This window comes from Ursus maritimus, unplaced genomic scaffold (assembly GCF_017311325.1).
Source record: "Ursus maritimus isolate PB19 unplaced genomic scaffold, ASM1731132v1 scaffold_27, whole genome shotgun sequence".
NCBI lineage: Eukaryota > Metazoa > Chordata > Mammalia > Carnivora > Ursidae > Ursus > Ursus maritimus.
Genome location: NW_024425230.1, coordinates 38955912 through 38980590, shown reverse-complemented (window position 1 = coordinate 38980590; position 24679 = coordinate 38955912). Strand labels below are relative to the sequence as shown.

At 36.2% G+C, this 24679-nt stretch overlaps 1 protein-coding gene across 1 annotated transcript in view; it reads right to left on the bottom strand.

The window, feature by feature from the left end:
* HERC1 (HECT and RLD domain containing E3 ubiquitin protein ligase family member 1) overlaps positions 1-21726 on the bottom strand; it is a 166055-nt gene extending 144329 nt beyond the window's left edge. The window contains exon 1 of the mRNA XM_040643136.1: positions 21632-21726. The gene's annotated coding sequence lies outside the window, so the exon portion shown is untranslated. The remainder of the gene's footprint in view (positions 1-21631) is intronic.
* Positions 21727-24679: the final 2953 nt, after the last annotated feature.

Sequence of the window (24679 nt, the reverse complement as noted above, 5' to 3'; positions counted from 1 at the left end):
ACTAACAACAAAAATCAAGCTCTGAATGTTTTAAGAGAAATCTTTTTATGCCTTCAGGAAACAGACAATTCCTAAACTACTTTAAATGTCTCAGGGCATTGAGGAAAAAGTCTCAGCTCTTCTTAAGTAGTCAATAGAGTAATACCAAAACTCAAGAAAGCACAAAAAATACAATTACAATACTGCCCTGTAAAAAGTATTTGTAAAAATCCACAACTAAAATATTAGCAAGCAAAGTGGAACGGTATATTAAAAGGCTAACACATGACATGTTGAGTGGGCTTATTTGAGGAATATAATGATGGAGCAACAGAGCAAATCTATTAACATTAACAAAATCCATGTTATATTGTGAGATGTTAAAAAAGCAGCTGACACAATGCAACATCAATTTCCAATAAAAATCTAGTAATAAGGCAAGGATAAAGGTTTCCTTTTTTAAATTATTAGAAATTTCTTATCACAAAACAGAAGAAAAACACTAGCAGCACTGGTTCCTAGAGTCAAATATAAGACAAGTGCCCACTTTCACTGCTATTATCAATAATGCAATTGAACAAAAAAATAAGTATCGTACAGTATTCTAGAAATCGTTATCACAGTGAGGTAGTTGATTACAGAATAAATAAAAATCAAAACTCAAAAGTATCTAGCTCTAAGCAGTCACATCCCCTTTGGAGAGTTGTGATCCAACTGTGGGGTGGTCCCACACTCTCACGACCCGGCTCACCAACTGTCCTGAACACAGTTGAAACAGAAAATAGGAAGATGGCTGCAAACCCTTCAGGACAAGGTTTTCAAAACAAAAACAGAAGTTGCAATCTTGGCAGAACTGGACAAAGAGAAAAGAAAACTACTAAAGCAGAACTGTCAACAACTCGTTCTAGAGCTAGCACAGTGCTCTCAGAGACCCTCAATAAGGACTTCCGGGACCGTGCTGAGCAGCAGCGCACACTGCACCATGCACTTTCATCTGGATGCTTCAGAACTCAAGACTACCTGAGAATCTCCTTCTTCCCCTTTTGCCTCACCTTGACCCAGAATGAAGAACATATTTGCAGTGTAAGTGACTTCATAATATCAAATGCCAAAGCTACATCATTCAGTGCAATACAAACTATGACTCAGAATTTGGGCAACCTTTCAAATTTTGTGCTTCCTTAAAAGAAAGGTATATGTAAGTGAAAGCAAAAATGAGGGTAATCTGGATGATGAGAGGTTTGGAAGTTGTATTATCTGAGGAACTGATCATGCTACCTGCGACTGTAACTTTTCTGTAATTCAATTTGATTTTAACTCTAAATCAAACTCTAAATTGGATGGTTACATAAATTCAACCCTTAGTCCTCAAGAAGTTGGACTAGGTATATTATTTCCACAATAGACTTTAAAGAACCATTTATAGTACTTAATTTTAAAGAAACAAGGGTATTCTTTAAAAATATAAACCAATAGGCTTAAATAAGTTGCATTCATATTTGCTATTTATGGAATTGACGTCAGTGTACCGTCTGATTTTACAGTCAACATACCCAGATATCCTTTCTTTCTTTTTCCTTTTTGAGAGCAAGAGAGCGAGAGAGCACGTGCAAGGAGGGGTGAGGGGGGCAAAAGGAGAGAGACCTTAAGCAGGTTCCCTGCTCAGCACAGAGCCTGAGGTGGGGCTCAGTCCCACAATCCCAAGATCATGACCTGAGCCAAAATCAAGAGTCAGGCATTTAACTAACTGAGCCATTCAGGCACCCCCAACCAGAAAATATTCTTTGTTAACTCATGATTAGTTCCCTATTCTCAATTTTAAAAGAAAACCCAAGTTAAGCCTAAATTACCAACCAGTCTTAAATATCTTTTATAAACATACACCACTATAAATGTGACTAAATTCTATTAAAAAGTTACAAGACAAAAAAAGTCAAAAGTATCTTTAAATAACTACATAACCAGGAATTATGTAATATATAATGAGAAAAAAACTGTAGAGTTGTAACAAATAATATAAAATACCTCGTAATAAATTAAACAGCTGCAAAAATTTTATTAATAAAATAGATAAAATTCTACTGCAGAACAAAAGAGATTCTTTAAATAAATGTATAGCTTAAGCAATGCTCTTATTAAGAAGAATCTACATTTGGGGCGCCTGGGTAGCACAGCAGTTAAGCGTCTGCCTTCGGCTCAGGGCGTGATCCCGGCGTGATGAGATCAAGCCCCACATCAGGCTCCTCCGCTATGAGCCTGCTTCTTCCTCTCCCACTCCCCCTGCTTGTGTTCCCTCTCTCGCTGGCTGTCTCTGTCTCTGTCAAATAAATAAATAAAATCTTTAAAAAAAAAAAAAAGAAGAATCTACATTTTAGGTGGTCAATTCTCCTTCAGTTAATGTATAAAATTAATTCAGTATCAACCAAAATCACCCTGGACTTTCCTAAAACTTGATAAAGTGTTTAAAGTTATCTGTAAAAGTAAATACATAGGAATTGCAAAAAAGGAAAGAAAGAGAGAAAGAAAGATCTCTGAAAAAAACTGGAAACTGAGAAAGGTCCTGGCTTACCAGATATTAAAAATTATAATGCTACAATAACCAAATGTGGTTCTGACACATCAGTATCACATCAGAAAATATTAAGAGAACTGAGCATCCAGAAGGAGATCCAAGCACATATGAAAAGTAAGTACAGGATGAATGTTAGCATATAATAAAGGTGTTAATCTACAAGGACACATGTTTAAGGATTTTCATTACATTCTCCTTATGATAGGGAAAAACCTAAACATTCATCAATAGGGAAGAGATAACTAAAATGTGGTATATTCAGATGATGCCAAATTATAAAATTTATACCATAAAAAAGTTAACACATGCAATTCAACAAAACTAATAAAATCTTCTAATTGTCAAAACAAGATTTAGTGTTGAAGGAACACCAAAAAACAACACTAGAGGAGTTATACTGCATAAATTAAAAGTAAAAGCACCAGGGGTACCTGCCTGATCAGCAGGTAGAGTATACAACTCTCGATCTCAGGGGTCTAAGTTCAAGCCTCGCGGTGGGTGTAGAGATTACTTAAAGATAAAAAAATAAAATAAAAAAAGTAAAAGCACCAAAGTCTGCCAGACTGGCTAGGTTTGAATCTAGGCTGTATCACTTACGGTCTATTGAACAAGGCCAAGTTCCTCAATTTCTCCACGGCTCAAAGTGCTTATCTATAAATTACAGGACAATAAAGAGAACCCTCTATGGTTATCATGGGGGTTAAATGAGATAACACATACAGAGTTCTTAGAATCATTGCCTGGAACATAGTACACACTCAATAAATGTAAACTGCTATTACGATCATTATTATTTTGTTCCTTATTGTTATCTCTACCAAATATTGGTTGTAGGGGCTCCTGGCTGGCTCAGTCAGTGGAGCATGCAACTCTCAATCTCAGGGTTCTAAGTTCAAGTTCCATGATGGGTGTAGACCTTACTTAAAAATAAAATCTTAAAAAATATATTTAAATATATATAGATTGTAGGTGTATGTGGAGATGTATATAAAAGTACTTTTTTAAAAAGATTAGAAGGACAAGGGCACCTGGGTAGCTCTGTTGGTTAAGCGTCTGACTCTTGATTTCGGCTCAGGTCATGATCGCAGGGCTGTGAGACTGAGCCCTGCATCAGGCTCCACGCTCGGTGCACAGTTCGCTTGAGTTTTTTTCCCTCTCCCTCGGCCACTCCCCTCTTCAAATAAATAAATAAATAAATAAATAAAATCTTTAAAAAAGATTAGAAGGACAGACCCCCAAACTCATGACAGTGATTGCCTAGGGGGGATGGCAGGTGCCGAACAGGACATCAACTTTGTGTATGTTTCCATTCTTTAATTTTAAGATGATTACATGTACTTGACAAAATTTTAACAGTGTTAAATGACAGAAGACATAGGAGAGCCCTTTTTTATTCTTGTACTTCTCTTCAGTCTTAAATTTTTCTCAAAAAAAGCTAAAGCAAAAAAGATAATATGATCATATTGTTTTCAATTACAATATAGTCAAAATTTATCATCACTATCCCATTATTGTTTTAATTTATAGCAGGCTTGTTTTTACAAAAACCATTATAAAAAAAAACCTAAAAATTTCTTTTTTTAAAGGATTGATTTTATCTGTCTTGTTTCTAACTATAACACAGGTTTGGAAAACAAAAATCAAATAACACAGGTTTAACAGTATTTTATCCTTTCTCAGGCACAGAGAAATCTACAGTTATAGGACAAATACCTTAGAGCTGATATCTTCATCAGCCTGCTACCTCAGACACTCTGAAATAGTTTTATATTTTGCATATATATCACACATAAATATCACAAACAAAACCTCTGGGTATATTCTGATGATGTGTTCTGTAAAACAGAAAAATGAATCATGAGAGCAAGAGTTGCCAAAGATAAGGGGATGGTGTTTTGGAAATAATTCACATCAATGGAGAAAGGTTCAAACAACAAAATACTGCATCAGACTGAACATTTTCAATGAAACTTTTGAGCTACTAGATAAATCCTATTTATTTCCTTTTTTAATATATTATGTTGCAGGCAAATAAAAGGATAAAAAAAATTCATCCAGGGTATTCAAATTACAAATTCTGGTTCCTTCAGTGTTAAGCCACTAATAAACTAATATCAACTGAGATGTCTGAATTTTTCAAGCTGTAAGCCCCATTCACATCAGTTACAACCAGCAGATCCTCTCTAAATGTGAAAAATTAGAATACATTAATCTTCTCCCTAAGACACAAAATAAAGTTATTATTTCTTCAAATACATACAGTATTATACAAAAAGCTAGTTTTCCAACCATCTGTTTCAAAGCTTTATTACCTACTAGCTATAGTATCTCCAGTGTTGATATCCTACAATTGTTCAAAAACAAAGCAAAATTGTTGATTCAATCAACTTTTTGGTGTAGTTTTATTATAAGCAACTGTCCAGTTGGGGCAAGGTATAATAATTAATAACTGATTTAATTTTTTCATTTTCCCTGAAACTCCAAGAAAATATATGAGGTTCACAAAGTTTATATCTTCATATTCAATCCACCAACATTTTCAAATGTTAAAGTCAGTTTACATACCCAGAATTGACCTTGGGCAAAACTGCTTACTCCCAAGGGCTCATCTATAAAATAAGGGAATCAAAGGAAATAATCTCCAAAGTCCTTTCCAGTTCTAAAATACTATGGACCTTTATATCTAAAATAACCTCGCCCCAAAATAAAATAAAACCCAAATGTTTAATAACATATAAATTTGGATTTTATTAGTCTACCCACTTCTGGAAAGAATACAAACACTATACTAGGTTACAGTATCATCAAATTATTTCTTTTTTTTAAGTTTTATTTAAGTAATCTCTATGTCCCATGTGGGGTTTGAACTCACGACCCTGAGGTCAAGAGACATATGCTCTTAGGACAAAGCCAACCAGGTGTCCCCAAATTATTTAATTTTTAGAAAATTAAATATTTATTTCATGTTGTTACTGTCTTACGGTTTTTTATGATAATTGAAGTATGTCAAATCTAATAGGTCCTCAGTAAAGGCTTGTGAATTTTACATTTCAATCTAATTTTTAAAATTAAAAAAATTTACATTAGAAACTACTGGATTTAGTCCTACTTTAGTGCCCTTATCCACATATTAGATCCACAATTAGATCTTGAAAAACTGGGGTGGGGGGGTTATATCATTTGATAAGATCACACAAAAGGTGAATATTAGAATCAGGACTTAAACACAAGTCTCCAGAGTCTAAGTCCAGCACTATTTCCACAACCCCATAGTATCACTCCCCTGAAAAATTAATTCTAAGTATGGGGTGGATGTGAGTAAGAATCAAGGGTGAGAAAAAGAATTTCTTTTGGAGAAGTCTGGTATTGCCAAGCCCCCCCATCTTCACCTTTGTAATCAGTGCCTAAGGATGATAGCTGTGACACTGTGATTTATAATAAGCAATATATATTTACTTGGCCATTGTCCCCATTCGTAGCAGAAAGCTCCTTAAAACCCTTGGAATTTGCTGTGATAAGAGTAATAAAGGTGTCTTTTGTTACATTAATTAAGTGACTTTTGGAAAATATCTGAGAATAAGGGCTAGTTGCCAGTGGAACCAACCATTGTAACTAGAGGGTAGGAACTTTCGGTCCCACCCTCTGACCTCTGGGGAGGGGAAAGGAACTGAAGATTGACTTCAACCACCAATGGCCAATGATTTAATCAATCATGCCTTTGTAATGAAACCTTCATAAAAAAGGGGGGGGGCACTAGCTGGCTCAGTCAGTAGCGCGTGCAACTCTTGATCTACGGGTTGTGAGTTTAAGCCCCATTTTGGATGCAAAAATTACTTAAAAAGAAAATCTTTAAAAAACAGGGTATGGAGAGCTTCCAGGTTGGTGAACACGTGGAGACTCAGGGAGAGCGTCATGCTCCAAAAGGGCATGGAAGCTCTATACTCTCTTTCCCCATACCTTACCCCCTGCATCTCTTCCATCTAGCTATTCCTGAATTATATCCTTTCATAATAAACTGGTAACCTAGGAAGTAAATGTTTCTCTGAGTTCTGTGAGCCCTTCTAGCAAATTAATCAAACCCAAAGAGGGGTCATTGGAACCTCCAATCTACAGCCAGCTGGTCAGAAGTATAGGTGACAATATGGGGCACCTGGGTGGCACATCGGTTAAAGCGTCTGCCTTCGGCTCAGGGCGTGATCCCGGCGTTACGGGATCGAGCCCCACATCAGGCTCCTCCGCTATGAGCCTGTTTCTTCCTCTCTCACTCCCCCTGCTTGTGTTCCCTCTCTCGCTGGCTGTCTCTATCTCTGTCAAATAAATAAATAAAATCTTTAAAAAAAAAAAAAAAAAGAAGTATAGGTGACAATATAACATGGGGGGGGGTGGCAGTCTTCAAGGACTGAACCCTTAACCTGTGGGACCTGACCCTATCTCCAAAGACAGTGTCATATTGAGTTGAATTGTAGGACAATCAGATGGTGTCCAAAAATTGCCTGGTTTTGTCTAAAACCCACACATCAAAAGTGGAATTGGAGTCAGAACTGTACATCTAATTGAAAATACTCTCTATGCTGACCCATTACAGTAGCTTCCTTATTCAACTCCCTGATACCAGGTTCTCCCCAACTCTGGTTCATCCTCCATCTTTCTACAAATCTGTTATGCTCTTGTTTCAAGCCTCAAAAGGCTACTGGCTTACCATGTAAAGGCCAATTGCTTTACACCAGCAACTACCTCCTTATAATCAGGAATTTAGGTACTTTCCAGTTGATATTCTTCCACCCTCTCCCATGCAAGACCTTTCAGAACTTGAAAACTAGGCTTTCTAATTCTCTAACAGGATACCTCTCACTCTGAAGTATAATTAATCAGAGCTTTTTTACTCTAACCCTAATAGATAATGCACTTCCCTGGTTGGGGACTCTGTCTTATTCAATTTTAATTCCCTAGCATGCAGCCTAAAATATTACAGTGTTTTTTAAATTAACAAATTAATTACAACTAATGTCTACATTTAAATAGTATTAGCTACCAAAAGAGTAACTTTCAGACAAGTTAACTTCAGTCAATGATTGACTAAAACTCAATTTAGGAGTTGTACAACTAAATTATAAACTGTAATTCAAGAGAAACAACCTCTTCTACACACCTTTCTCCTCGGTTCAGTTTCGATATATAAATTTTTGGGAAATGGTGGCTATTATCATTCCTATTATTTTTATCTCCAACCACAGATATAGTTATTATTCATATAATATCTATACCCAGCCCCTAACCTCAAGTGTAAAAGTGTAGAACTAAAGTCAAGAAGTGTAGAAGAACTTCAAAAAATGCAGAAGAACTTAAGTGTGTCTGAATTGTAAGTATAGTATGTTTCCTTGCCACAAGTATCCAAAGGAGGCAATGATCCAGAAAGCCCTTGAAAGTTATCACAACCTCCGTAAGTAGCAGTGGAGGTCAGACTGATGAGAAACTAGGGACTTTGAAAGCAAAGAATACAGAATTTGAGAGAAGGCAGGAGATGGAAGGTCATGAAACAACAGAATACTACAAAATGATAGTAAGTACTTACATTCCCAAGCATAGCCACAAGCAAGACTAAAAATGCAGAGAAGCAAGAAGAGGTCAGAGAATTTCTGAGGGCAAGTTTCAGGAACTATTCCTAAGTCTGGCTCAAGATTCTGTGAAACCAAATGAAGGCAAAACAAACCACAAGTTCATCTTGATTCAGAAAATGTGTCTGATGAAATTCAAAACATTTTCATGGGAAAAACAACAAACTAGGAACAGAAGGCAACTACCTCAACATAATAAAAGCCATATATGAAAACCCACAGCAAATACCATACTCAATAGTGAAAGCTTTTCCTCTAAGATCAGGAACAAGGCAAAGATGTCTACTTTCGCCACTTCCACTCAAGGCAGTACTAGAAGTTCTAATCAGCGTAATTAGGCACGAAAAGTAAACAAATGGCATCCAAAGTAGAAGAAAAGAAGTAAAGTTGTCTCTGTTTACAGAGAGCTTACACGTAGAAAACCCTAGTAATTCCACAAAAAAACCCAAAAAACAAAACAAACAAAAACCCTGTTAGAATTCATAAATGAATTCAGCAAAGTAGCAGGACACAAAGTCAAACACACACACAAACCAGTTGCATTTCTATAACTAATAATGAACAATTTGAAAACAAAATTATGAAAACAATTCCAATTATAATAGCATCAAAAAGAATAAAATACTGAGGAATTAACTTAACCAAGGACGTGGAAAACTTGTACAATGAAAACTACAAAACATTGCTGGAAAAAAAACGATGTTGGGAAATATTCTTTCCACTAATGTGTGTGTTTAATTTTTTTAAACAAAAACTTAACAAAGTTATTTGCATATAATGAATAATTTTTTCCCTTTTAAACTGACTTTGTTAACTTTTTGTTTAAAAAAAATTAAACACACACATTAGTGGAAAGAATATTTCCCAACATCGTTTTTTTTCCAGCAATGTTTTGTAGTTTTCACTACATCAAAAACTAAAGATATACTGTATGGGGACTAACATAACATAATAAAAAATTATTATTTAAAAAAAAGGGAAAAAATGTTAACATTTTTCCAGAAGCTTTTCAATAGTTTTACTCTAAAGAACAAAATCTCTCAATGGTTGAAAAGGCCAAGAATTGACCTCTCTTCCCTGCTCTCCCTTCTATACGCTATAACTGAGATATTTAATTTCTAGAAGGAATCATGCTCCTTGCTTTCTTTTTTTTTTTTTTTTTTTTAAAGATTTTATTTATTTATTCGACAGAGATGGAGACAGCCAGCGAGAGAGGGAACACAAGCAAGGGGAGTGGGAGAGGAAGAAGCAGGCTCACAACAGAGGAGCCTGATGTGGGGCTCGATCCCATAACGCCAGGATCACGCCCTGAGCCGAAGGCAGACGCTTAACCGCTGTGCCACCCAGGCGCCCCTCCTTGCTTTCTATTACAGGACTTTTGCACATAAAGTTCCCTCTACTTAGAGCCTGCCTTCTCCATTCCACCCTCTTTCACCCAGTTAATGTCTAGTCACAAGATCTCAGTTTAAACAGCAGTGCAGGGATATACTGGGTACTCAATAACTGCTAGTTGAAGTAGCTTCCTCAGCGAAGCCACCCCCAACTGCACCCACATGAGCAGGTCCCTCTTTTAAAATGCTCACACAGTACCCAGTACTTACCTTCTCAGCATTTTTCAGTTTGCGATTTGGGGTATACTATTTGGGTGCTTATGTGTTTAGCCTCCTCTCATACTAATCTATAAAGTCATAAGGGCAAAGATACTTACAACCTCAGTGCTTAGCGAAGGTAAAGCACATAGAGGGAACTTAATAAATATTTGCTGAATTATGATGAGCAATCTGCATCTATGTAGTTTACTATTTATACAGAATCCAGTTTAAACCCAGGTATCTTATTCTGAGCTGATACATAATGGAAGCACTTTAAAAGAACTGATTTCAACTGTGGAAGTACCATGGACAGACCACGTGAATTCCATCTTCAGTCCATTTCAGTCTCTTCTTCTCACTGTATATAATTTTTAGAATAATTCTATCTACTCCCAAGGCTTTCACCTACCTCTCATATGCTAATGAGTATAGTCCAAATTCTCTCTCCTGAGCCTCCAGACCTGAACATCCACTGCTAACATGATATACCCACTAAGACGTTCCAAAGGAATCTTAAATTCAACACGCTGAAACTGAACTTGTCATTCACCAACACTCCTCTGCCACATCCGCACCCATTAATTTATGAAGCTCTAAATTTATGAATTTAGAGATTCATTAAAAAAAGACATCAGTAAGGATATATATCAAGAGCATTAAATAAGGAAGTGCAGGAGGGACACAGCCCATCTGGAAAGTTCTGCAACTGAAAATTAAGTGCACACTGTGATCCAGCTTTCCCCACCTGTGCCCCAAGTGCTTCCCTTCTAGTGGGCTTCATCAGGCTTACTAATTTTGGTTCTCATTAAACCATGCAAACTTTCAATGTTTAGCTGCACAAAATTAAACAGCTGATAAGAAGGAAAAAGCTTTTTTGTTGTTGTTGTTATTATCCCTATTTACAAAACGAGTACACTTAGAAAAAGAAGAGACTTGCTGAGTTTGCTAGCAAACTGCTTAGCTACATCAATAATGAGAACTAGTCAAATAAACCCGGAAGCAGACCTGCTTATTCAGCAAGTAAAGAACTCTAGACAAAATCAAATCAAACTAATGGATTTTCGCTGGTATTCAAGAACCACCAATTCACAATCCTGATGAACCAGCTAAACACCGGCAAAGAAAAAAAAAACTGCTGTTGTCTTGTTTTGTTTAATTTACAGCAATGATTTATACCACTAAAAGCCAATTGCTCTTTTTTCCACTCATGGCCCAATGCACAAATCCAAATTTAATTACATACATAAATTACCAAACTCACCAATGAAAAGTGGGGCTGGAAAAACGAACAAAGGACTGGAAAAGAAACCAAATAGCACTACCGCTATCTTTCTAAAACTGAAATAAATGAAGCAGGCTGAAGGATGAACACAGGGGTAGACTAAATAGTACCTACAAGTGAATTCATCAAATTGTGAAGCTTTCTAACACTCTCTAAGTGAACACAGCAGTAACAGTAGCCAACATTCAGTGAGCACACCGACCACTGTGCTAAACCCTTTATATGTATTATCTTAATCTCAGAACAACTCTGAAATAAGTATTCTTATTATTCTGATTTGCAGGAAAGGACATGGAGGCACAGAGAGGCTAAACATAGTTTGCCCAAGGTCACCCTGCCAGTAATTGATAGAGTAAGGATTCAAACCAGAGCAGTCTGATACCCAACCACTTAACCACTAAATCATGCTGCTGCTTATCACTGACATGGTGGTTTCGCATGTTCTGGATCACTCTAAATTTTAGAAAATTAAAAACCTCAGAAGGTTTGAATCAATCAAGTGCCAATTCAGTTCACTCTGAATCCTGTTGTTATGATAAAATCCATTCCTCCCAGCCATTCCTCTAAAGATCACTAAGTCATTAAATCCCAATTGGGTAACAACAAAATAATTTTCACAGTCCTTATCAGAAATCTTCAGAATAGAAACGCAAAGGGCTGAGAATAGCAAAACAATTTTGAAAGAGAACAAAACTGAGGAATTTCCATTATGTGACTTTAAGGCTTGTTATAAAGCTACAGTAATCAAGACATACGTATTGGTGTCAAAACAGATCAACAGAACAGAACTAAAAGTCCAGAAACAGACCCACACATATATGGCCCATTAATTTTTAACTATAGTGCCAAGGGAGTTTAATGGGGAAAGGATAACCTTCCACAAAGGGTGCTGGAACAACTGGATATACATATGGGAAAAAAATGAACCGCAACCCTAATTTCACACCATATACAAAAATCAACTCAAACTGGTTCACAGACCCAAATATAAGAGCTGAAACCATAAAAATCTCTAGAAGGGGGGCACCTGTGTGGCTCAGTGGGTTAAGTGACCAACTCTTGATTTCGGCTCAGGTCATAATCCCAGGGTCCTGAGATTGAGCCCTACCTCAGGCTCCATGCTGGGCGTGGAGCCTGCTTAAGATTCTCTCTCTCCCTCTCCCCCCTCCACCCCACCCAGCTCTGGAGCACAAGTGTGTAGTCTCTCTCTGGGTGGGGGCGGTGCGGAGNNAGTAACCATGGATTAGGCAAATATTTCTTAAATAGGACTCAAAAAATCAATACAATAGACTCTATAAAAATTAAAAAGTTTTGCTCTTTTAAAAAGCACTGTTAAGAAAATGAAAAGGCAAACTCCAAACTGAAAGAAACTATTTGCAAAACATGTATCTAACACAGGACTTGTGAATACATAAAAAGAACCCTTACAACTCAATAAAACATAATTTTTTAAATAAACAAAAAATTTGAACAGACATTTCACCAGAGATATATAAGTGGCTAAACAGCATAAAAAAGAATTCTCAACACTCATCATTAGAAAAAAATGCAAATTAAAGCTATAGTGATACTATTACAAATGCACTAAAGTGGCTAAATTTAAAGAAACAGACAATATCAAGTATGGATGAGGATGTGGAGCAACTAGAACTCCCATAAACTGCTGGTGGTGATGTAAAGTGGAAAACTGGTTGGCAGTTTATTATAAAACTAAACACACTGTACTTACTATATATGAAGCAATTCCACTCCTTAGGGATATGCCCATAAAAATGAAAACACATGCCCACATAAAAACTTAGACCTCAAAGTCCAAAGCAGCTTTATTCATAATAGCCAAAAATTAGAAATTCAAATGTCCATCAACAGATGAATAGACAGACAAATAACAATAATTTACATATTCTTGCCTCCTCTTGTCCACTGAAGTGTCTTAAAGTTCTGAAACCTCTTTTTCTTTGCAATACTTGGTGGGGGGGTTTTTTTGTTTTGTTTTTTGTTTTTTTTAACATCAACCCTTTCTGTTCCTTGCGAAAGCTTAACTCCTCATCACTATTCAGATACTCCCAAATCCACGCCTCTGGCCGGCACCTCTGCAGTCTATGTTTTCAAATGTCTGATGCTCATTACAATGTCAATGCTTCCCACCCTCAATTCACCATATCCAAAATTAACTTCACCATCTAGTCCAGCTTTCCTATCTCCTCATGCTCCCCCCCCTTCCCTACAAAACCTTATAAAACCAGCTCCTTCTGTTACATCACTCAAATACCCAGAATCAGACTGTCCTGTAATCTTTGACTCAGGCCTTTCCTTTACTCTCCACCTTCTTTTAATATTCCCACTGGCCCCACCCTGCCTTTATAACCTGCCCTGGGAAATTGTAATGGGCTCCTATATCTACCTCCTTCTGCTAGATTAATCTTAAAGCTCAGTTCTAACCAATTCATCACTGCCCATAAAGAAGTCAATGGCACTACCACTTCCTATGAAACTGAATACAAGTCATTGTGGTGGGCTTAAGTCCATCCAGAGGGAACCAAGCTTGCCTTGCAATTTCATCTTCCACAACTCCCCTAAATATATCCCACTCTTGAAAAAGCCAAACACTTCCCACCTCTGTGCTTTTATTCATGCTATTCCTTGTACCTGACTGTCCTCACCTATCTAATTTTTACCTGTCACAATCCATACTTCTCCTTCAAAGGCCTATCTCAAAGGTCATTTCAACTCCATGAAGACTTTCGTGTTTTAATCACTTTATTCACCAATACAGAATTCATCACTTCCTCCTCCTAACACTTATAACTCTCGTAATACTTTGCTTACACATATTATAACATCTGTACCCTCTGCCTGATTTATTATTTGTGCACTTGTCTTCATTACCACTAACCCACTCACTGTAGAACCAGACTTAAGCTTTTCAAAACTGGTACTCGGTATTGTCTTCTTTTGTCCCTTTTAAGCCATCGTCATCCTACCTTTCTTGTTGCAGAGACTCAGGAACCCTTTGTAGTAGATGAATTCTGATCTAATGAGTCTACAAAATTTTTTTTTACGTATATAGCCCATGGGGAGGGCTATAAAGATAAATCAAATAAGAGATTGCTTTCTGTTTTTTTTTGTTATAAGTTGAAACTCTGCCTGGAGAGAGTTTTTTTTTTTAAGAGGACCCTCAAAATCCAGTAAACCAAATCTTCTTACAACAGCATTTTCAGTATAATATTCCTCTGCTTACACATGTACAGTAATTTAAAATGGGTTCTGGGCTAGGCATTCTCTGTTTGACCCCAGTCTCCCCACACAAACTTAATCTCTATCCTCCCATGATCTGCTTTGTACCTTTTGAGGCTGACCTCTAGGATTACACTGTCCAAACTCCCCTGGTTGCCAGGTGGGTTAGGACAATGAGAGGCATTAGAAGGAAATCAGAGAATGAAAAGAAAATTATCTCCTGCCAGGGCCCTAAGTGATATATAGCTCCCTGGGCTTAAAATTCCACACTCTGCTTCCCAAGGTTTATAATCCACTGTTCCCTCTATCCTATCATCTTAACCATTCCATGCTCCTCAGCAGCCCTCTGCACTACTCAGGCAGGCATTCCCCCCAATCCTTATCATCACTAAATTGGAATGTATTCATCCTTACCCCGGCACCATTAGTCACGTTGCTGCCCCCTCGAATGCCTACCTTTCCTCTCTACCTAACAAATCCTATACTCCCTTCAGGTACTAATTCAGATCCTACCACCACCACCACCACCCCCCACCGCACGCACACACACACACCATTACACCTGTTCTAATAACCTTGATCCAAATTATCTTTTTCCATGTTGGAATTTCCATGTCTCTTACATAGAAGTACTTTGAAAACTGTAAAAATAAACGCTAGTATTACATTGTATAAGACTCTAACTGTTCACCACAAATCCCCCAAAGGGAAATAATTTGAACTATTTCAAGTTCCATCTTTCACATTCCATCATGGAAGTTAGTACAACATTAGAAATACAGTAACTCTCGTTGGCAAAATGCAATAAACAAAAATACAACACTACAGTGTTCTACTACAAAAAGTGTGTGGTAACTAGCTATAAGCAAATTATGTATTTAATGATTCTGCTTTCAATGTAATGATTTCGAACTATGTCTGCTAGCCACCTTGGGCAGTTTTTAGAAGATCAATGCACTTTTTAATGAAAGAATCTTTGGGGACAAAAGAGTAAAGCAAGTTATGCCACTTGCCAAGTTCAACAAGCTGTTATGCAAATAGATAAAATTAGCCCAGAAATAAAAAGAGAAATCAGCATATGCAGGACACCTTTAAGTTGTAGCTGACTAGAGGCCATGAACCATGAACCACAATACACTTCAACAATAATAGATTTTTGAGAGGCCTGAGAAGGCCAGTGGTCTTCATCATATACTGTTTATAGAAAAAACCTCCTCCCCCTTCTTTAGAACCATCAATCTGCTGGCATCTAAAGCCCAAGTCATGTCAATCATAACATCTTTTGGTAAATTTATCCAATTTATAATTCAAGAACTCATTCTTATAAGGCTCCCTTAAATAAAAAATGGAGACAGAGCTAAAATGAAAGAAAAGGGTACTATGGCTAGCTCCTCACATAATCTCAGGATATGTGAATATGATTTTGAGGAGAAAAAAAAACTTAGAAGACTATATGAAAGCTCTAATGATAACAAAAGATATGGAGGGGAGGGCTTAATAGTACCAAATATTAACTAGCTTCAAAGTAATTTTTTTATCTCTTCATCCAAAAAGAAAACAAAGGGATGTACTCCTACCACCTTCACTAATGAACTAAGGTCAGTCCTATCTGCATATTTTAAAAACATTTCTGTAACTATATGTTAATTTTAACAAAGGCATTTCAATTTATTACTACTAGCAACTTGACAAGAATATGCAAATTTCTCTATAGTAGGAAGGTCTGGTACACACAAAGCGCAGGGCTCCTAAAGGACTCAGAACCCAGAAGAGGATAAGGATATGTGAATAATTACAATACAACATGACAACACTACATAACAAAGCTACCCAGCAGGAGCGACAGATAATACTAAGGGAATGAAGAGAAGGACAGAGTAGCCAGGACACAATAGACACCCTAAAACTTGAGTTGAGACATGAGGGCCTAAAATAGAAGAGCAATAACGTTATCTGGTTTGTGAAATGATAAATTTTAAAGCTACTGAAAAGGTATACTTAATGAGACTAGGCTCAATCAACATTTTCACATTGCAGTTTTAATTAAAAAATAAGGCACTGCTTAAACTAAGAATACCCTATTCATTGCAGCCTTGTTTAGAATAGCAAAAAGAAAAAAAAGGTAAAAAAGCAAAAGGGGAAACAACCTCAAGTCGACCGATACGGAATTGGTTAAATGAATACACCTACACTGGGAATCAAGGTAATCATTAAAATGAGGAAGATCTACAATTATCTGGAATGTATTAAACTGGAATGATAACCATGATACATGAAGTTAAAAATACATTAAGATGTAGACCAAGCAATTCCACTCCTAGGTATGTATGCAAAGAAACTAAAAGCAAGAACTCAAGATATTTATATTCCCATGCCCAAAGCAGCATTATTCACAGTAGCCCAAAGGCAGAAACAACCCAAGTGTCCATCAACAGATGAATGGATAAACAAAACATGTTATATAGAGATGTATACATACACACACACACACATACATACATACACACACACACACACACACACACACTGGAATATTGCCCAGCCATGAAAAGAAATGAAATTTTGATATATGTTACATGGACAGACTTTGAAAGTATTGTATTTAGTGAAATAAGCCAGACACAGAAGAACAAATTTATGATTCCTCTTTTGTCAGGCACCAAGGATAAGGAAATTCACAGATAAAGTACCAAAGAAGGTACAGGGACTGTGGGGGAGAGGAAGAGGGAATTATTATTTAATGGGCGCAGAGTTTTTGTTGGTGATGATGAAGTTTTGGATATAGACAGCAGTGATGGGTACACAACATTGTAAACACTTTAACTGCCAGTGAATTGTACACTTCACAAATGGTTTAAATGATAAATGTTACTTTAATGTAATAAAAAAAGATTTAGAACACTCTGTAGTGTCTACCATTCGTATAAAAAGAAATAAAAATGAGAGAATCAATGCATGACCGGAGGGGTTTAGAACTTCTGAAAAGATAAACAAAGAAACTGGCAACAGTTAATTCTGAAAAAATTGGAAAGTGGAAATAGAACATGAATGGGACACATGCATTTTGCTGTTACCTCCTTTGTTCCATGTGAGTTTCTTACTATGTGCAAATATTGTTTAAGAATTTCTTTATTAAAAAAAGAAAAGAATTATCCATGTAAGGATAATCTTCCCATGGATGCCAAGACCACTGGAAAAGGTTGTGGAAGAAATGATTTTTACACAATCTCAAAATACCACCCCTAGATTACTTACTAATTACAAAGGGGGGAAAATGTGCATTTACAATGAATTGGTCTTGTAGTAGTCACCACCTTAAACAAGTGCTCAAATTTAGCATCACCTAAAATGGAAAAAAAAAAAATGCCATTAAGTGCTTCCTGAGGTGATGTTAGAAGTACACAACATCTATATAGTGCTCATGCAATTAATGTTTAACCTGAATATACAATCTTAAAGAAATAATCAGCAAATTCAGATTGTAGGACATTATATAAGAAAAATGGCCTAGATTCTTCAATAAAGTTAATGTCAGGCAGAGGATTGTTCTAGATTAAAAAAGACTAAAGAGAAATAAAACCCAAAAGCAATATATCAATGTGATTGCATCTGAGATCAGAAAAAAAAAGTTATAAAAGATATGAGGGAAACAAATAGAAAACTCATATCAGATGATAATGAGTTCGTGTTATTTTCCTTAGGTGTGACAAAGGTATGAAGCTGTGAAGAATGTCCTTATTTTTAAGAGACTTACTGGAAGTGTGCAGGGGAAGTATCTTGGTGACTATAACCTATTCTCACTTAAAACAAAGAGTGTGTGTGTGTGTGTGTGTGTGTGTGTGTGTGTGTGTGTGTTTAAAGAAAAGAAAAAAGCAACTGCAGCAAAAAGTTACAATTTTTGAAACGAGGTAAAAAGTATATGGGTGTTTATTGTACTGTTCTTCAACTTTTCAATAGATTTAAGAAATTTTCAAAATAAAAGTTTGGGGAGGAACTGATCAGGAAAAACTGAGCCCCAGTGATGTAAAGAAGAAAGAAAAAAAATTATCTTTTACAATAAAAGTATACATAAGAGTTAAATGATAAGTATGATTTTTTCCATAATTAACCATGTCTTTCCTGATGGAGCATATGTAATAAATTCATTTATTCCCAGGAGTATCTGTAGTAAGCAAATCTCATTTTTAATTTCCTTGCTACATAAATCATTTTCCTTTAAGCAATTACAGTGATATCATCTCTATAAATTCAAGAATTAGATTTGAAGTCTTACTCAAAAAGCAGCAGACAAAAAACTCCCATAAATATCAACACTAAGTTGCCTATTTTTCCTAGAAGGAAAAGAAAAGCCAGACAGCAAGATGACAAGTTTACTTCAGTGTGTGCTTTATACAAACTGCAGAGAAGGAAGCAAAAAGGTAGGGAATAGCTTGGGCTCAAAAAAAAAAAAAAGAGAAGGCATAACTTTCCATCTCTTAAATCTTCAACCCATGTCTTCATTGTTTTAAAACAGCATGAATTCCTGTATCAGAAAACATCTAAGCAAATCTCTATTACAATATGACTGGATGTAAATTACAGCAGGGAAAATCCACAGAACAAAACTGATTTACAAATGAGCTTAGCGGGGCACCTCCTGGGTGGCTCAGCCGTTAAGCATCAGCCTTCGGCTCAGGTCATGATCCCAGGGTCCTGGGATCAAGCCCCGCATTGGGCTGCCTGCTGGGTGGGAAGCCTGCTTCTCCCTCTCACACTTCCCCTCTTGTGTTCCCTCTCTTGCTGTCTCTGTCAAATAAATAAATAAAATCTTAAAAAAAAAGAAAGAAAGAAATGAGCTTAGCTCTCTGAACGTGGTCTGTCTTAAGAATTCACTTATAGGGGCGCCTGGGTGGCACAGCGGTTAAGCGTCTGCCTTCGGCTCAGGACGTGATCCCGGCGTTCCGGGGTCGAGCCTCACATCAGGCTCCTCTGCTATGAGCCTTCTTCTTCCTCTCCCACTCCCCCTGCTTGTGTTCCCTCTCTCGCTGGCTGTCTCTGTCTCTGTCAAATAAATAAATAAAATCTTTAAAAAAAAAAAAAAGAATTCACTTATAAACAAAACAATGAAGTCACAATATGAAGACCTGACTCAGAAGGAAATGGAAAGGAAGCTTGTCTTGTTCCTTCATCTCCAACCCTCCCCCCCTCCTAAAAATCTCTCAGGTTGACAGAAAATAGAAGAACCTGAAAATAAGTCCATCCCTGTGGAACTAACCCAGCTGTATGCTTATTATACATACACTTCTATGAATTTATATATTTCGATTAAAAAAAAGTTTTTAAAACATTTTTTAGTGGAAAAAAATTTTTTAATGAGGGGTGCCTGGGTGGCTCAGTCAGTTAAGCAGCTGCCTTTGGCTCAGGTCATGATCTCAGGTCCTGGGATCAAGCTCACACCGGGTTCCCTGCTCAGTGGGAAGTCTGCTTCTCCCTCTCTCTGCCCTTCCCCCAACTCGTGCTCGCTCTCTCTCTCTCTTTCTCTCTCTCAAATAAATACTGTTTAAAAATTTTAAAAAAAAATTTTTAATGAAATACCTAGGCTCAAGTCTAACAAAACATGTAAAGGACCTAAATGCTGAAAATTACAAGACACACAAACGAAAGAAATCAAAGGAGATCTCAATAAATGGAGAGACATACCATGTTCCCAGATTGGAAGACTAAATATACAAATATCAGTTCTCCTCCAAGTTGATCTACAGATTTAATGCAATACTACAGACAAGCTTATTATTTTTAAGATTTTATTTTTAATTTTTTAATGTCATCTCTCTCCCCAATATGGGGCTCAAACTCAAGACCCGAGATTGAGTCCCATGCTCTACCAAATGAGCCAGCCAGCCACCCCTAGACAAGCTTACCTTAAAATTTATATAGAGAGGGAAAGTTTCTAGCATAGCTAAAATTGTGAGCCTTACCATCAACTTAGAACCAACAAGAAAATATTGAGAGACGTAAATAAAATATAACCCAATCCTCAAAAAGAAAAGTATTTTTAAAATAAGACCACCCCCAAAATCTGCTTGGGCAAAGAGTGATTAACAAAGCAAATTACTAGATGCCGTCAATAATACAGAAAGCAAATTTGCTGAAGAACTGACTTCAAGTACAAAAATCTATTCCACAACACAACACAACAGACTCCTTTCCTCTCCCTACCACTCCAAAAGTACAGATAATCAGAGATGGTATATACACACCCGCTCATACACACTAAAAGAGCCTATAAATACAATGCTCCAAAAGAACCATGCTTTATTCTTCTTAATGCTTACCCGAACATTAAGGTCTGAGTTACTTATCTTTTGATCCACTATAATGTGAAAATAAGTCTTCTTCCCCAAATTCTACAATAAAATGAAGTTTTATACTAGTCATTGCCTCCTTCAGTTAACTTAATCCCAAACAGAGGATTCACCCACCCTTTACTAACAGGTCAGCTATTAAAGTATGTGTGTGGTATAACTATACATCCCAGTCTGCCCAAGATATTACCATTTTATGCCAGTTGTCCTGCATGCACCCCTTTACTATGGTAGAGGCAAAAGACCAAGTACCTATGGATAGTCTCTTTTAAGAATAGTATTTCAAGTTATAAAACAATATGTATGGAATTTTGAAAAAAACTCCCTATACATATAAATAGATCTAGAAAAAAAATCTGGGGAACTACACATTAGAATTTAACAGTGGTTAATCTGCATAGTTGAACAGTTTTTACCTTTTGCTTTGTATTTCCCAATGCTGTCTAAAAAAATTATTTTTTTTATAATTGCATATATTACCTTTCACACTTAGGAGAGAATTATTTCCACTCATTAAAATCTAGCTTTCTTTATGATCCAAATCCTCATTTCAAAAGCACACTCTTATTCATTAGTATATTTTATTCATCAAGAACTGAGGCAATGTGATATATATATATGTCTATACATACACGTGTCTATACATATGCACATATATATATATATATATGCGCACACACACACACACACATAGTGTAGAACACTTCAGCTTTTAAGATGCAGAAAATCTAAATTCAAGAACCAGTCTTGCTGTGGAAAATATAGTACCTACCTCCCTTTCAGAGTTGTTTAGAGGATCAGACAAGAATCTATATGAAAGTACTTTAATGCAATACACTAAGTGAGCTATTATTATTACTACAAGCACATGAACAAAGTATGTAAACTCATATTTCGTATATAAAGTAAGGGGGTCTTATCAAGTGAGTTCCAATTCCCTTCTGGTATTAACAATGTTCTCATAGCTCAGCCTTCTACCTACATCTAATCTATCTCTTCAGGAGGTATACCTTTTTTATGGATAATCATTCCCAGGTCTCCATGTTTTCTATCTTCACTAGGAGAGAGCCAGCTCTCCACATTCTTCTGTTATGGCTCTGATTGCCTGAAAGTGAAAGAAAATATGTCTGTTCCCTCCAAACATATGTGAAAATCTTCTTTTAATCTGATTTATATTTTATGATCTGCCATATGTTGCAATGTAGAGTAGTGACTAGGCACATGGACTCTGGAGTCAGACTGCCTAGGTTCAGAAGGAGGGTCTGCTGTGTCACCAACTCTGCAATGTAACCTTGAACAATTTAGTTAATCTCTCTGTGCCTCAATTTGCTCATCTGTAAAATCGGTAACAACAGCACATCAGTGCATACATAAAGTTGTCCAACAGTTGTAAAAACAGTGCCTGACAGAGTAAATGTTATATATGACTTAAGTTCTTTTCTAATACTCCTTCTCTAAAAGTATAATGCTTACAGGCTAAGATAAAACAAGCAACCAACATATGTCTCTTGCTTTTTTCTCACTGAAAAATGTCTTATTTACCTATCAAAATGTCTCCACTAACTGTAGTGAAGTCATACACACTCATCAGCAGCAGCCATTTTTCTTTATTCTTTGTTCAAATCCTCTAAGCCAGCATTTCCCAAAATTTGTTTCCTTTAGAAAATCTGTTCCACTAGTTCTTCAAGACGTTATGAGGAGGGGAAAAAAAGGTTCAGAGATCAAATAAATTTGGAAAAGGCTGTGTTAATGTTAAACAGGTTTCTTTTACATATTAATATGCACTATTACATTTCAAGAAAGCGTGAAGTGCACAAAGTTCACCAAGTTTATTTGACCCCAAAACCCTTTTGTCAAGGAACCACATTAGGAAATGCGGGGGCTCCAGGTCTTCACAACCTTTAACACAAAATATTCTGTTATATAAACTCAACATGTTTAAAATCTAATTCAAACACAAGGCCTGTTCTCAAATTCTTGCTGAGAAATCTGGCTCAAGAAACCAGTAATTGCTGCCCTGCACAAATGACTTTTGAAATTTCTGAATATGAATACTGACTTCTAAAAAGAACAGACACCAATGGCCAGCTAGCTACACGTGCTAAGTCACAAGATACTATCTCATGATGGCATGTTAACTTATTTATTGGCCAAACATCCTTTAAACAAATTATTATTCTAATTATTCAATTTTCCTAAGTAGTCTCTGAATTTTCAGTAATAAAGACTTGTACTCTTCCCTTAAAGGAATCTCACCACAGAACCTTGTCAATCATATCCCAGAATCAGTTTGAGCATAAATGCAATGCCCTAAATATACAATCTACATTGCTGAAGAACTATCCAAAATAACACCACTTAATACATGAAAACGAAACAATAGAACTTCACTATTCTGCAATCCCTGATGAATTAATAAATTGAAACAATGCTCATCAATAGCTGCTAACATCCGAAGAGATAAGACAACCTTATGTATCTCCTGAAACACAAACCACTCCTATGAAGTACTCCTACAATAAGAACAAAACTCTGACAAATCTATCAATTTACAGGAAATCAGCAGACAGAATAACATATTAAATGACATTAGAGAAATGCAATCAGCAAAATGAGACTATGGGAAACTTCCCAGACCAAACAACAGAGTCTCTTTTAACAAAAAAAAAAACTTTAAGGAAAAAAAAGATATATATACACATACGTATATATATACATACACATACAAGTACGTATGTAAAATAATCAGAAAAATATGAAACCTGATTACATATTTGGTGATACTAAGAACTTGCTATGAATTTATTTTGGTATGATAATGGTATTTTGCTTATTTTATGAAAAGAGAGAGACTCTTAGAAATCCAAACTGAAATATCTGAAATTTACAAATTAAAAACACGTCTATGCTTAGGATTTGGTACAAAAGAGTCCAGGGATTGGGGGTAGGATGGTAGGGAACAGAAATACAAAGGAAACAAGGCTGCCTATAACTCCTGAAGCTCCATTATGAGTACATGGGAGCTCTTTATACTATTCTTTCTGTTTTATATTAACATGTTTAAAAACTTTGTAATAAAAAGGTTGGTTTGGTTTTTTTTTAATGCTGTCTGGGAATTGAATTACCTGCCTAGTACTGTAAATAGTCTCTACATATTCCTACAATAGATTAATGCACAGTCAGGCATAAGTGAATATAAATTTTCCATGACCAAATTATATTTATAAAATTATAAGAAATCATTTGACATGAATTTCACTAACACTCAACATGCTAAACTCTCTTATATAATGACTGCTATTTGCAAGCCTGTTTCTATCCAACCAATTTATGGCTTTCTATGAAAAAAATACATTGTTTCAGTATACTTTTTTAGTTTTTATTTATTAAATAAAGCAACAGTCACAAAAAACTTGCAGACAATATTGCAAAGTCATCACTATCTTTCCAGTTCTAGCGGCCTATGGTACTTCTGGAATTTATCATTAGCAGACTTATTGCATAAGTGCACCAGCTCACTGAGCTCCAAAAGAACTAGTTTTATCTTGTGTACGAAAACCCTTTCCTGCCTTCCTACTCTGAAATAAAGAGCCAAACCAACAGATGGCAGACCAAGAGGGAGGGGGTGGTGATTAAGGAGGCAGTTATAAGAGAGCACTGGGGAAAAAGAAAATAACCCTGGAACTGAAAGATATAAGAACATAAGAATACAAAATATCAGCAATTTCTTAGATTTTTGCAAAACAAAGTCACATTCTGTCAATCATCAACTACTTTAAAGGGAAGTGATTCTGTGAATTTGCATCTGATTTATTCCTTTATACTGTGTACCTTTAAGAGTTTTGAAAAGTCCCTCTTAATATCTCAGACCAATTTAAGTTAACCAAAGCAATTCAAACTATTTCCAAAATAAACAAGGGAAACAGGGGACCTACTGAACTTTTATCAGCATTTCACTACGACTATACATTCACATCAGCCTTTTCAGAAGCTACCAAACTTTTTTTTTTACTTCAAAAAAGTAAAACACTCTACCTCTATCCTAATCTACAATACAA